This window comes from Mustela lutreola, chromosome 1, assembly GCF_030435805.1.
Source record: "Mustela lutreola isolate mMusLut2 chromosome 1, mMusLut2.pri, whole genome shotgun sequence".
In the NCBI taxonomy this organism is placed as follows: Eukaryota; Metazoa; Chordata; class Mammalia; order Carnivora; family Mustelidae; genus Mustela; species Mustela lutreola.
In genome coordinates this window covers 122330684-122346270 of record NC_081290.1, presented here as the reverse complement: position 1 = coordinate 122346270, position 15587 = coordinate 122330684, and the positions used below count along the sequence as shown (strand labels likewise).

The following is a 15587-nucleotide window of genomic DNA, read 5'->3' as shown; positions in this document are numbered from 1 at the left end:
TTTACTGACAAGCTGACCCACTATAAAGATAAAGATGTAATTTAAAAACAAAATGTGTCTACCTAAGCACAGAATTTTCTGAAAGACATCTTTGAATGATATTTAAAGCACTTTATTTACTTTCCTTGCTACTTGATGACCCTTACTTTGATAATATCCACCTTATTTTGTTATTGACATATCCACTTTATTTATATAATAATCAAAAAGCAGGAAAAGAAAAAGGCTTAAACTTTAGGATGCTGGACAATATGTATTGACCTACTGTTATTTCGTCATGGTTTTATTTGAATTATACCTGGTCTATGTAGAAATTGTTGCATTAATCCTTTTGTGAGTGAGCTTAGATTTTTTTTAAGAGTGAAGAGAAAAATGATTTCTTTATGAAGCCCACCTCACTTGGGTGTTGAATGATAAATTTTGAAGCTCTTTAAATTATTCAAATGGAAAGCCCTTGATAATATTATGAAAGTTTTTAAAAAATGACTATTATAGTAATTGTTTTCTTTTTAAAGATTTTATTTATTTATTTGAGAGAAAGAGAGAGAGAGCAAGAGCATAAGCAGGGTGTGGGGCAGAGGGAGAGGGGAAAAAAAGTCTCCCTGCTAAGCAGGGAGCCCAATGCGGGGCTTGATCCAAGGACCCTGGGATCATGACCTGAGATGAAGGCAGATGCTTAAATGACTGAGCCATCTAGTTACCACTAGTAATTGTTTTGTTACAAAAGTTACTTTTTCCTATTGTTACTGAAGTATTCTCTTCTATTTCCATGGTGGTATTGACATTTGGCATTTTTCTTTTATTATATATTCATAGTTGTGATGGCCTAGATAGTGGCTCTGCCAAACACTTCTGTGTTCTAATCTCTAGAACCTGTGACTATTATCTTCTATGGCAAAAGGGATCCAGAGATGAGAAGATTATCCTGTATTATCTGGGGAGGCCCTAAATGTAATCACAAGAGACCTCATAAAAGGAAGATGATGTTTCGTGAAGGGAGTTTCGTGAAGATGATGGTAGCAAGAGATTAAAGTGATGCCGAGAAGTTGTCCAGAGCAAAGGAATGCAGATAGCCTCTAGAAACTGGGAAAAAAAAAAAAAAAAAAAAAACAAAAAACAAGAAAATGAATTCTCTCCAGAGCTCCAGAAGGAATCAGTGCTGCCAACAGCTTCACTTTAGCCCAGTGAAACTGACTTTCTCCACAACTGTAAGAGAATAAATTCATGTTGTTTTCAGCTACCACGTTTGGGGTCACAGCAATCTTAGGCAACTAACAGCAGTAGTTATACACACTGGTAGAATAAGGGAATATTGCAAGCATAGCCTGATTTGTAACGTGCTGAGGCCTGAAATTTAGTTTAAGGTGGTTTATTGCATAATTATTTTTCTTTTGATACAAATGACTTTAGAAAGGTGGCCTGCACTGCCTTTGAGGCTAGGAAACCGGGGGGAGGAGAGGCTGGGGGATGTTATCTAAGGGTAAAGTTGTCCTGGCAGGGATCAGAGCAAGCCAGGAAGGAAATTGCAAGATACGGTTCAGGGGAAGAGTTCTTATTTGAGAAATTGAAGTTTTAAGGAGGAAGAAAGCTAAGGGGCAAGGTGAAGAAGGAGTGGCAGAGGGTCAGTGGCAGGAGAAGCTGAGCTAGGCAAGCTATAAGAGTCTCCATCAGCTAAAGACTCGCCAGAATGATGAACTGGAAATGGCTCAAAGTTGCTTTCACTGTGGTTGCCTAGTAAGCAAGTGTGTAAATGATGTCCATCAGAAAAGTACGTAAGTGAACCTACGCAGTTATGAGATGTCTCCCTTGTTCATTAAGGAGCTACCGCACAGATCCTGTCGCCAGTGCTGCCTATGGGGAATTTAAGAACACCAGTTCAGAGGAGACAGGAAACCTCAAGCTCTTCTCTTCTGCTGAAGCCATTATTCTGTGGGGGTGGGGGCATGGCATGTTAGTGGCAATAATGCATTCCTACCTGGGCCTCAGTCACATTGTCTGTGTTCTATTTTTTCGTTGTGTTTTGGGCTCATGGCAGTCACAGGGGAGCATGTGAAATGAGTGACATATTCAAGAAGGTGATGAATATTTGAAAAAGAGGGCCAGATGTACCCCGGACATCCCTTACACTGCTGCCACAATGATAAGTAAGCTCCCCAGGATTTAGGTCAAGCAGGAAATAGAGAACCTAAGTAAGTGATCCCTGAGATTATGCCCACAAAGAGTAATCTAAAAGAGCCCGAGTTAATCTTTTTTTTAAGATTCCTTTAAAAAAAGAAAGATTTTATTTATTTATTTGAGACAGAGAGAGAGAGAGAGACAGAGGGAAAGCATGAAGGGAATATGAGAGGGAGACGAAGACTCCCTGCTGCCTGAGGAACATGATGTGGGACTTGATCCCAGGACCTCCAGATCATGACCAGAGCCAAAGGCGGATGCTTAACCAACAGAGCCACCCAGAGGCCTGAGCCTGAATTAATTTTAAAGAAAAGACTGAGATACTGTAAATGGACAAATGAGAGTTTTGTTTTTGCTACTATACAGGAATGGGGCCTCAAAACAGAATGAAGTTAGTTATAAAAGTAAATTTACATTAAAATATTTATTTGCACATTTGAGTAGGAGGGTGCAAATCTTGATACTTGTCATCCAAGATTAATCTTTTTTTTGGGGGGGGGGAGACAGAGTGAAAAAGCAAGCAAGCGGGGGTGGGGGGAGGGACACAGGGAGAGGGAGAGAGAAAATCAGTAACAGGCTCCATGCCCAACACCGAGCCTGCCTGAGGTGGGGCTTGATTCCACAACATTGAGATCATGACCTGACCTGAAATCAAGAATCAGACATCTAACTCACTGAGCTACCCAGGTGATCTCTTCCCACTTAATTTTTTTTTAAAGTAAGCTTTAAACCCATGACCCAATATGGGGCTTGAACTCATGAATCTGAGATGGAAGAGTCACATGCTGTAGCCAGGCGCTCTCCCAAGTTTAGTCTTTTATTTAATTATTTTAAAATCTTTATTAATGTATTTTAAAATTTAGTTTACATTTGTGTTGTTCTAAATATTTTTCTTTTCCTTCTTTTTAAAAATTGTTTACATATAATGTATTATTTGCTTCAGCGGTACTGGTCTGTGAATCATCAGTTTTACACAATTCACAGCACATACCACATACCCTCCGCGGTGTCCATCATCCAATCACTGCATCCCTCCAAGCCCCGCCTCCAGCAACCCTCAGTTTGTTTCCTGAGATTAAGAGTCTCTTATGGTTTCTCTCCCTCTTTAGTTCATTGTTTCATTTTTCCCTCTCTTCCTCTATGATCCTCTGTCTTGTTTCTCAAATTCCTCATATCAGAGAGATCATATGATAATTGTCTTTCTCATATTGACTTATTTTGCTTAGCATAATAACCTCTAGTTCCATCCATGTCGTTGCAAATGGCAAGATTTTTTTGATGGCTGCATTATATATATATATATATATATATATATATATATATATATATATATATATACCACATCTTCTTTATCTATTCATCTGTTGATGGACATCTGGGTTCTTTCCATAGTTTGGCTATTGTGGACATTGCTGCTATAAACATTGGGGTGCAGGTACCCCTTGGATCACTGTATTTGTATCTTTGAGGTAAATACCCAGTAGTGCAGTTGCTGGGTCATAGGGTAGCTCTGTTTTCAACTTTTTAAGGAACCTCCATGCTGTTTTCCAGAGTGGTTGCACCAGCTTGCATTCCCACCAACAGTGTAGGAGGGTTCCTCTTTCTCCATATGCTCACGACCAAGGTTAGTTTTTAAATTTGTATTCTTAAATCTGCTCTCTATCTGTTCTAGTATTGTATGATTTACTCTGTTTTCTTACTCACAAACTTTTTCTAAGTACTTCTTAATTATCTCAAAGATTAGTCATCATTGACTTTATATTTGCCAAACTTAGTAACCATTCTGCAGTCATCATTCTGTATGATTTCTGTGTCAATCCTGGGACACTCTGTCCTCAGATTCCTCCTCAGGCATATGCTGCTCTGTGTTGTATGCTGGTGTCTGAGTCCTGAAGGTTGTATGTCCTGGTCTCCTGGACTTGCTCATGACTGAGTTGAGAAAAAGAGAGGCAACAGTGAAGAATGGAAGGGGACTTAAGTGCTAACTCCAACATCTGCATCATCCCTGGGTTCACTTTGGTTGCTATTCTCTTACTCTCTTGATTTTTAGACACATTTCTAAGGTCTAAGGTCATTTTGAAGGTCCCTGAGTTTCGATCGTTGCAGTATGTTACAATAAAGTTTCCTGACCTTCCCTATCCCCAGCCTCAATCATATGTAAGTTTCTTAATGATTGCATAGCATTTGACTTACAGAGAACTGACTTTAAATTTTTTTGGCTCAATGAATAAGGTAGAAGTATGGGGTGAGGTAATAGAGTATCCCCTCCAGAGAGAAGGATCATAATCAGCTTTTTGCCAAGATTCTAATACTCTGTTGAACATCACTCTCTGTCTTAGCCATCCTAGCGTGTCTTATCCTCAGGTATTTTCATGCAGGAAAAAGTGGATAAGAAAGCTTCCTCTACCGGTATAACTCCCGACTCATTGGAAAGTAACAAGACTGGGTTGAAAATTAAAGTAGATCTAAACGTAGTACAAGTGTGGAGACAGTGTTTCTCAAAATTTTCCTCCCAATTATCCATCAGGGCAGAAGAAGGTGAATATGTAGGTCTGGACCTGAGATCCAAATGAATTAGGAAGCCAACCTGCCACAAACGGAGAGTTTATCTTTAGAATTAATTTAAACATAAATTTAACCCTAGTTGTCTGTGAGTGTTTTTTTAAAAAAGATTTTATTTATTTATTTGACACAGAGAGAGATCACAAGTAGGCAGAGAGGCAGGCAGAGAGAGAGGAGGAAGTAGGCTCCCTGCTGAGCAGAGAACCCAATGTGGGGCTCGATCCCAGAACTCTGGGATCATGACCTGAGCTGAAGACAGAAGCTTTAACCCACTGAGCCACCCAGGCGCCCCTTTGTGTTTTTTAACAATAGAAAATTCCTCTACCTTGGATCAAGCTGACTTTCTCAATGCATGGCCTGTTTTACTCTGAGATGTTGTGTGCCCACAGGAACACCGCTCCCTGGCAGGGGTTCCACCTTCTCCATGCTTCTTATTTGAGAAGTACAGCCCTAGGGTACTGATAGGAAGCTTGCTGGTAGCAGATCTCTTTCTAAGAGAACGTTTTGATGGAGGAAGAGAGCTGGAGGCCATCAGGAGTCTGTAGTAGGGGCAGGAGAGAAAAGTTTGTCATGGGAATGGAAGTTTAGGGTGAGAATCCCTTTCGATTTTTCCTTTGGCTTGTTCTGGACATGTGAGAATTCTTATAAGTGAATTTATATGACTCATATAAATTCCTAAGTTTCTATAATTGGTCATATGTCAGTAGCCGGCTGACTTCTAGGAGAATATCCCTTGGACCTCTTGTTATTGGTTACACTCCCACCTAATGCCATGCTTCTGAAGAGGATTATGTCTTATAACTTGGATTGGGGTGCAAGAGGGGTTGGGATGGCTCCTCTATCTTTTTGAAATGCCGGGTGTATTTCCCACACTCGTTAATGTGAGCGACAACTATTCCCTTTAATAATTCTAGATGGCTCCACTTCCTGTTATGAAACTGCCAGTATGAGATGATCTTATTTTCTAGATAACCTGTGTGTCCTGCTCCAAGCCACAACTGCAAATCTACATGCAGCTTTGCCATCTGCTTAAACACTGTTACTGTGGTCCCAGAGCACAAGTCACACGTATCTGCTTCTTTTAGAAAGGTTGACATTTCTCGCAGCACACTTCATCTTTGCTCTTACTAGTTATGTGCAATTTCATTTAGGGTAGAAATGCTGAGATGGGGGAAAATTGAAGCCTTGAACACACTGTAAATCTGATATGCAAATTTTATCACAGTTGCATTATTTGCTAAAGTTCATTTTGAGGCACTCTGGGATGTGATTAATTTTAAGGGCAATACAGGATGTTGTCTACTGAATTTAGAGGCCCTGTGGGATGAATGAACCTGCCTGTTTCCTTATTACCAAGGGAAAGTTTAATATAAAATGGAATCATAACAGAGTAGAACATTATAGTATCTTTTTTTTACTGGGACATAAACTATACTAGGAACTGAGCTATAGGATAAATGGGCCTATTTCAGCATAGGTCAAGCTAATAAAGTACATTAAATTCTGTTTGTACTTTTCTGTGCATCACGAGAGTGTCTTATACCTTTTGGAGAAAAGGTTCTATCCTATCTATCTATCTACCTATTTATCTATCATCAAACAGTCAATCACCTATCATCTATCTTTTCAAAGGATTCTAGATTTCCCCAGCCATACTTTATTACATCTTATCAAAATTTATATTCTATAGAGTTGGCAACAACCATTTGGCAACTGGTCTTGTGTTATTTTAAAATTGATATCTAGAGTCTATATTATTCCACAGCTAGTATCTTTTATTCCTAACTGGATTGTAAGCCTTTGGAGAACAGGGACTGTAATTTAAAATCTGGTCCTAAGGTAGTTCTCAAAGAATATTTTATTGATTTTCAATTATATAGGAACATATTTTTTTTAACCAATAAAAGAAAATGGAGCTTCAAAATATTTAGCAGTTACTCAAGGAACCAGGGGTACGCAGTCAGATTATACCCCTCTACATGGGTAAGGAACTATCCCTGCCAATTCATTTCATGAATGTTACCCAGTATTTAGTTTTTAAGGCACTGTGTATGGAGGCAGGGAGAGTGGGTAAGTTTTATTTTTTTGTCTTTGTTTATAAAATTATTTTATTTTTCTCCTGGGCACACAGGAGAAAATATATTTCCCAGTATCCCTTTGTGTCCAGTGGACAGTGTTACTGAGCTCTTCTAGTGGAAGGTAAGTGGAGGTGGCATATGCCACTTCTGGGCCATAGAAAGCCCTTGTGCAATCTTCCTTGTGCTTTCCCCTCTAGCCACACAGCAGGAACGGAAAGCTTGTGATATAACAGAACACACAATGGAAATATCCCAAGTCCAGAGTTGAGCACTTAGAAGAACTGCCTGCATGATCTCCTGGTCAGGAACTTCAGCTCTGGGTTTTACATCAGCAGGAATATTATATTATTGAATAAAGTTGCTGAGACACTGCAGTGGTCTGCCACAAGTTCAAGTTGAGTAATACAGGTAGAAAGATCAGTATAGGGATTGAAGGATTAAGAGCGTCAGTTAGAGGAAAGCAAATGAGGGAGGGGGGTTGGAGTTGAGGGATATGGTCTTTGGGCTCCATGGAATAGATGGTCAGAACTAAGGTGCTGCTGGTGGTGTCAATGGGTCTAGGAACTTGAAGTGCAGAGATGGTAAATATTTAGTTGAAATGGTTTTAGAATGTAATACTTGGGGGGTGGCTGGAGGGCAGTCATTTGGGCATCTGCCTTCGGCTCAGGTCATGATCCCAGGGTTCTGGAATTGGGCCCCATGTTGTGCTCCTTGCTTGGTGGGTAGTCAGCTTCTCCCTCGGTCCCTCCCTTAGTTTGTGCACATGCTCTCTTTCTCTCTCTTGCTTGCTTGCTTTCTGTCTCTCAAATAAATAAGTTAAAAAATTAAAAAAGAATGTAACACTTGATACATATAAAGGAATATATAGTGATGTTTAATCTTGAAGCATAGTAGTAAAATGAACACTTAATGAACATACCTCCTGGGTAAGAATCAGAACATTATTGTTGAAGCTGCAACTTTATGGGTAAATTTTAGAAACACGATGAAAAAAAGGAAGTCTCAGAAGATTATAGATGATAACATTTTTTTATAAAGCCAAAAAAAAAGCATACTAAAAGAGTGAGGTATGTAAGGGTACATAATAGGCCTAATTTTTAAGTGGCTATGTTGGGCTCTTTTGCCCTATACCCTTGGTAAAAACTTTTCTCAATTTTGTTGGTATACTAGGAGGATGAGGTCTGAAATTTAATGAGAGAAGAGAAATATGTCAACATCTGATTGTAGTCTCACTTCTTGAGTGTGTTCTGTGGACCAGAAGTCTTTGGATCTTATTAGTAAGGCAGACTCTCAGCACTAACAAGACCTAGTGAATCAGAATCTGCATTTTAGGGGCGCCTGGATGGCTCAGTGGGTTGAGCCGGTGCCTTCGGCTCGGGTCATGATCTCAGGGTCCTGGGATTGGGCCCCACATTGGACTCTCTGCTCAGCAGGGAGCCTGCTTCCTCCTCTCTCTCTGCCTGTCTCTCTGCCTGCTTATCATCTCTCTCTGTCAAATAAATAAATAAAATCTTAAAAAAAATTAGAAAAAAAGAATCTGCATTTTATCATTTTAACAATGTTTTCAATAATTTGTATGCACAGTAGCCTGAGAAGCACTGGACTATAGCACATTGTACATCCCAATCTCCAGAATCCCTATTCTTTCCCTTCTCCTGAGGTGGGTCCACATGCAATGTTCATCAGATAGTTCCACAGGGGGCAAGAGAACAGGTCAGGAAACTAATGTCTTTTCAGCACTTGCTTTGAAATACAGACATTTTTAGGGTTACCTTTCCTTCATCTTCCCCCACTCCCTAATTCTCAGTTATAATCCGGCTTTTGGTAGCAGGAGTCACAGACTCATGTAAATCCCTGAGTCACTGTAAGGGCTGTTTAGCCATATGTCAGGAAGTATCAGAGTGCCTGTTGTTGGTTATGCTCCCACCTAATACCACATTCCTGAAGAGGCTCATGTGATACAACTTAGGTTGGGGTGCAGAGGTGATTGGGATGAAGCTCTAGTGTGTTCTTTTCTCATATGGCATCTTTGTCTCTTTAAAATGCTGGGTTTATTTCACACAATAATGAACGACCTTGCTGGCTGCTAATGCATGCCAGAAAGCATTAATTTGATCCAGTTTTTACCAAGTCCTGTCAGGAATTGGGCTAAAAGATGAGATTAGACATTTCCTTAACTATTAAAAAAAAAAATTTAAATGAACGACAGTCTCTTTAGTTCTGTAAAATGAGTTGACATGTGGCATTAAATTCATTGCTGTTATCTGTCATTGGCTTTTCTGGGAAGAATAATGAATGCTAAACTTTGTTAGAAATATGGCTCAATCTTAATATCGCAAATGTGTTGGTAGACCAGGAGGAATGTAATTGTTTTATCAGAATGACTTTGGTTTGTGGAGGTATAATTAATGGAAGAGATAGCTTATGCCATCAGGCTTTTCCATTTCTGTTTTGAAAATCTGACAAAAACCTAACAATAAAATATACCAAAAATAAATCATACTTCAGAATACAAAAGAGATGAAAGAATAACTGAGGGGACTTCTCATTAGGCATGGTGGACAGCATATGCATGTTCTATACCACCGCCACTGAACACTCCCTAAAATAACAATGTAGAGATTAAAAAAAAAAAAATCCATAAGTCTTAAGGACAGAAAGTTCAGGAGGGGAGAAGAATACAACATAATTTGGAAAGGAAAAACAGATTCTTCTGGTAATCTATGGCTAACATCATTAACTACCCCAAAAGTTCATGGATTAAAGCAAATATTTTATCAAACTCTACAAAAACTTTCGTCAGGGTTCAGATGGGCAATTCCTACACTTCACATGGCATTGACTATGATCCCTGAGGGCTGTTTATCTGGCAGTTGGGCTGATGTAGTGTGTCCAGGATGGCTTTACTCATGAACCTGAGCAGGGGGCTGGAGTCTGAGCCCACCTGGATCTCCTTCACTTTCCATGTAGTCTCAGTCAGGGTCCTACATGTTGCCTGTCCTGCAGGGTGGTTGGTTTGTTTACCCAGGAGCTCAGGGCCCCTACAGTGAATCCCCTACAGGAGCTGGGATATGGAGGCTCTCCCTCAGGGCCTGGGTCTTACAGTTGGCGCAGCTCCATTTCTGCCGTATTTTATTAGTCAAAGTAGTATTTTCAATAGAACGAATGGGCCAAAAAAATTATGGCCATCTTTATTGCCTATCTATATGGATAGTAACAGACTTAGAGTGAGGAATCTGAAACTCAGGCTAGCAGTGAGAGAAACACAGAGGTCAGCTGAGTCTGCCTCAGAGCCCGAGAAAATTAGGCTTAGCAATTGCAGGTACTTCTGAAAAGAGGGAGGTGGTACAAGTAGGGCCAAAAAATAAGGATGGGTTGAAAGTCTGTATAAAAGCAGTTAGGTCTTCCGATTCACTTTCACAGTTTGCTGAAGTTCTTCTCCATGCTGATAGAAGACGGAGGTTTAATTTCTAGAGAGGTTCATCAAGCAGACTTCGGACGTGAGCACAACTGAAAGCAAGACTAACATAGAGAACACAAAGGTATTAAATTAAAATCTACATATTGTACCATGAAATTCTCTTCCAGTCATTTCCTAAGTGAGCTCTCGTGATACTGACAGACTCCTAGGTAAGAGCTTGGGGAATTCTCTCTTGAAATTTACATCTAAGAGAAAATGTCTACAGATGTGGGCCATTAGGGGTCCAGTGAGATGACCTCATCAGATCCACGTCAATGCGGCAGTCAGTAAGTCCTGTCTACACATACAGCATTTACTCAGTTTTTTAGTGCCTCATTCTTAAAAATCAGCAACCAAGGACCCATAGATATTTAAGGCAGTTTCTTTTGGAATGTAAACCAAATCTGTAGAAATAAAGAACAGACGGTAGGTGAAAAATATAAAGAACGAAGTCAAAAAATTAACACTGTAATTAATATCACTAAGTAGATGATAAAATATATTTTATAAATGAATCAAAAAAGGCTATCAAATAAACTAAAATTCTTAGAAATAAAAACTGTTGAATCACATTGAATAAACAAAGTAGAATTCCTGGAAATGAAAACTATGGGACTGGAAATCAAACATTTAATAGACCCTTTGAAAGATATATTTGAGGAAACTTTACAAGTAAAACAACCAAAGAGGTGAAAAAGTTGAGGAAAGATAGGTATGGTGATGTGGAGCCCGGCTGCCGCAGTGCCGTTGCTCCGTGGGATCCGCGGGCTTCCTCTTCTCCGCTGTGCTCAGCGGATGTTTGCCTGGAAAATTGAGGGGAAGCCCAAAGTGACCCAAATTCTCAAGGTTTTCTGGAGCTACAACTACCAACGCCACTGACATTTCAGGAGGCTGTGGGGCGATGTATGAAATCCAGATCAAGACAGAAGAGCTTAAGGAGAAGAAAACTGTCCAGCAGCCCCAGATGGTAAAGCAGGCACTGAAAGAAGAAATCAAAGGGATGCACGGATTGTGGATGTTTACCTCCGTCCCCAAACACTGACCACACCCTGGCCATGTAGATGCTGCTGCTCAGTGCCGTGGGTGAACTTGGCTGACATCCTTTACTAGGCATTTGCCAAATAATTATCTATTTTGTTCACTGACATTTCAGTATTATGATCGTAGAAGAATATGTTCTCTATTTGGAGTTTAATTAAAGGCAACAGAAAGTAAGTTCTAGAGTTCCCCTATGAAGAAAATAGAATAAGCAGAGAGAATAAACACAGAAGGGAATAAAAATGGGGAAGAATACCATATCTGAAGGTTACAGATGGACAGACTGATAGGGACCCCTGAGGGAGCACAGAACATAGGATAAGAAAAGGATCCCCACGGTGGTATATTATCATGAAATTGCAGAAAATTGACAAAGAGAAAAGTCTCTGAGGAAGAGGAAAACTGACCAAGATTCAAAACTACACATTTTCTCATGAGCCACCTTGAATACCAGAAGATAATGGAGTGAAATATTCAAAATTCTGATCAAAATGATTTCCAATCTGGAATTCTGTGCTCAGCTAAGCTATCAATCAAGTCAGGGAGAAAAAGTCATAATGCTTTTAGCTGGTTAAAATATGATAGAATGTATTCAGGATAAAAAAGTGGTGAGTGACCCTTTCTGTTTATTATGCATTCAATTCTCAATTAGACGTTCAAGTTCCCAAGGGCTATGATTTTAATTTTAATTTGTCCTGCACAGCATCTGCATAAGGCAGGCATTATAAATGGTGTTTATGAATAAATAGACTCTGCTCTGTTTTAAATTACAATTATTGGATGTGCCAAATATAATAGCATTGCTTTGACATATGGAAGTAACTTATTTTCTTAGTTGCCATTTCTTGATACCATACCTATTATTTGATCTCAGATGTTTTTTTCTTGAATTGTCTCTATTTAGAAAAAAAAAGTTATTTTGTCTTCTTATTCTCTTATTTGGTCTAGTAGTTTAAAGAATTTTGTTGCTTGAATGTTTAGGAAGAGTAGAATATGAAGCTCACATTTGTTTTTCAAATATTTAATTTATTTATTTGAGAGAGAGAAAGAGCATGGGCGGCAGGAGGGAGGGTCAGAGGGAGAGGCAGACTCCTTGCTGAGCAGGGAGCCTGATGCAGGACTTCATCATGAGACTTCAGAATCGTGGCCTGAGCTGCAGGCAGTCACTTATCTGACGAAGCCACCCAGGCTTCCCTCACATTTGTTATAACAAAATGTTTTCAGAGCCGTTTATGGTGATGTTGCCTTATAACAAGAGGTACTGATAAATTAAAGACAAGATCTGAATTTCTCCATTGTAGTTTTTCTCCGGACCAGTGATCAGGTGCTCAGTTACTCCCAGTGTTACTACTGGTAATAAAGTGCTTATTGCCGCCAGTGAATAGGAGTTGCAGTAAACAAGGGAACAAGCTGATTAGTTTATGCAGTGGAGGAAGATGGCTCTGGATCTTAGGAGTAGTGGCTCAAGGAGAACTCAAGGATCTGCATGAGGACCTGGAAATTAGAAAAGACCTCAGTCAGAATTGTCAAAAACAGCAGAGATCAAGAAGGACAGGAAAGAGAAAGTCAGCTCACATCAGATGTAGAATAGAAGTATTGGGAGTCCTGAGGGCGTGCAGACTTCAGAATGACAGAAGAAAAATTGACCTCAGGTGGCTGGGCAGAGATATTCAGAGGCAGTATACTAACTAAAGAATATAGGAATAGAATATACTGATTGACACACACCTATTTGTTTTTATTCTGCATATAGGTAACTGCGTAATTTTTTCTGCTTGTAGCAGAGCTTTTTATTTTTTTCTTTTTGCTTTTAGGAAGGCTGATGAGAATGTGGGATACTTGATTTCCCACTGAGATGATTATAGGGGATATGGTAAGAATTTCATACCAGTAGTCTAAAAGAAAGCCTTCTTTCTTAAAAAAAATTTTTTTTTTATTTGACAGACAGAGATCACAAGTAGGCAGAAAGGCAGGCAGAGAGAGAGAGAGAGATTGAGAGAGAGGAGGAAGCAGGCTCCCTGCTGAGCAGAGAGCCTGATGTGAAGTTCAATCCCAGGACCCTGGGATCATGACCTGAGCTGAAAGCAGAGGCTGTAACCCACTGAGCCACCCAGGCATCCCTAAAAGAGAGCCTTCTGTGACCTCACACATCCCTACTAAAACACAGTCTTATGATGGAGGTGTGTTATAACTTACACTCCTAAGGCAATGCCAAGGCTGATTGGTACCACTGTGTTCACCTTTGAGCTGATCATTGACAGATGCTGTGGTGTGCTGCACTCAGAACGAGGGCAAAGACTAGGACATGTGGGATGGTGAAGAATGAATGCCTCTGTGTTAGGGATGACAGTCATTCCTTCCCCTCACACAGCTTTTCCTTAGGGAATCTGCTTTCCTCTAGTTCCCAGAAGGGGCAGTCTTCTGTACCACATGACTTCATGCTCCACACTATGGCTGACTAGATCATGGATGGACATCTGAGCCAAGTCAAGTCTCGAATTTGGAGATGGAGTCCTGAGAGCTGGATTCAAATAAGCAGTGGTGGGCACTGGACACAGGAGATCATGGAAACATGTTGGCCACACACAGCCATGGAGAGAGGGGAAAGAGAAAACAGAGGTAGGTTTAGCTAATGCTTGTCTGACTACAACAGGGATGGAGAGTGTGATAGTGACTGGATTTTTAAGTCCAGTTCACATTTATGGGCGTCCTGATTGCACTTAGGTACTTTGAGGATGTAAACTTTAAATACCCTACATTTTCCATAACTCAAATGGGTTCTGCCTTTTTGATAGTCAATTCACATTCATTATTCTCTTCAGTTTTTCTGACCCAGCAATAAAGACCCACTAAAGAGCAGTTAAGATAATACAGGGTTACAGAATGCCTAGTCTACTGTAATCACATGATTTTATAACTATTTGGATTTTATCTCTCTCCTTTAGAGTATTGTAAACTCCTTGACTTTTTAAACAAGGAATATACTCCAGTTTGTTTCATGTCATATGTGGCCATGGCTTTTGAACTGGGTATTGCCTGAGCTGTAGCGAACTTGACTTATGAGGGGGCTCCTGGATGATGCAGCTGGTTAAGCCTCCGACTCTTGGTTTTGGTTCAGGTGCATCTCAGGGTTGTGATCTCAGAGTCGTGGGATCAAGTCCCATGCTGAACGTGGAGCCTGTTTCAGAGTCTCTCTGCCTCTTCCCTCTGCTCTCTCTCAAATAAAGCAAAAAAATCCTAAAAACAAAACCAAAACCAAAAAGAATACTTGACTTAAGAGAAACATGTTTGCTTACTGCTCTAAGAGAATAATATTCCTAGTACTAAATATTGACATATGTTTTCAGTAAATTTCCTTTAGAGTTCTGTTTATATGAAAAACTCAGTGCATGTGTATTACAATGTGAGCATACTCCCAAACTGTTGATTGTATTAAGCGTTTCAGGTCCTTTGTGACCCATGGAGTCATCCACCTGCCTGATGAAGAGGGCAGCCTAGCAGCATGTGGTCATCATGATTCCCAAAGAGCCATTCTGATTCCAAATGGTGTGTAGGGCAGATAGTGGGGCTCTCCACCTTTAAGAATGTTTGGATGAGCTTATAGCACTGTAGATTTAATTATTTGGCAATCGTTGAGTAAAATCTTTGGAAAATAAACTGTCTTTAGAGGTATTTTCCCATTTCCAAATAACATAATAAAAAAAAACACTGAAACAATAAAAAATAAAAAATATATAGCCTACACAGTAACACAACTGTAATATTTAATTAAGCTATTTATTGACTTTCCCATGAGACTTCTTTCTTGCTTTTCCTGTGATACGTTGTAACATTACAATAATGGGATTTTATTATTTCTTATTTTCCGCATGCGTTGTTCTGGTAATTGAGAAAAGTCAGAAAATCCAGCTGTTGAAATGACGACCTTTACATTTGGAAAACTAATTTGTTCAACATAAATATAGGAACTCTCATTATATCACTTAAAATACACAGAATTAATGGTCAATTTAACTTTTTATTAAAGGAAATTATTTGCTTAATCAAAATATGTATACCACATCTTTCTGTTTTTTTTTTTTTTTTAAAGATTCATTTATTAATGAGAGAGAGAGGTGGGAGAGCAGGTGGAGGGACAGAGGCAGAGAGAGGATCCTCAAGCAGACTTCCCAATGAGTGGCAGAGACCCGGAGAGGACTTCATTCCAGAACCTCAAGATCGCCAACTGAGCCAAGGTCAAGAGCCTAGGTGCCCCCTTCTGTCTGGGTTTTTTT

General features: G+C 39.7%; 1 long non-coding RNA gene and 1 pseudogene across 1 annotated transcript in view; both read left to right on the top strand.

Moving 5' to 3' along the window:
- The window catches only part of LOC131819748 (uncharacterized), a 112695-nt gene that overhangs the window by 85321 nt on the left and 11787 nt on the right, over positions 1 to 15587 (top strand). The window lies entirely within an intron of this gene.
- Positions 10990 to 11319, top strand: LOC131819740 (bolA-like protein 3; annotated as a pseudogene).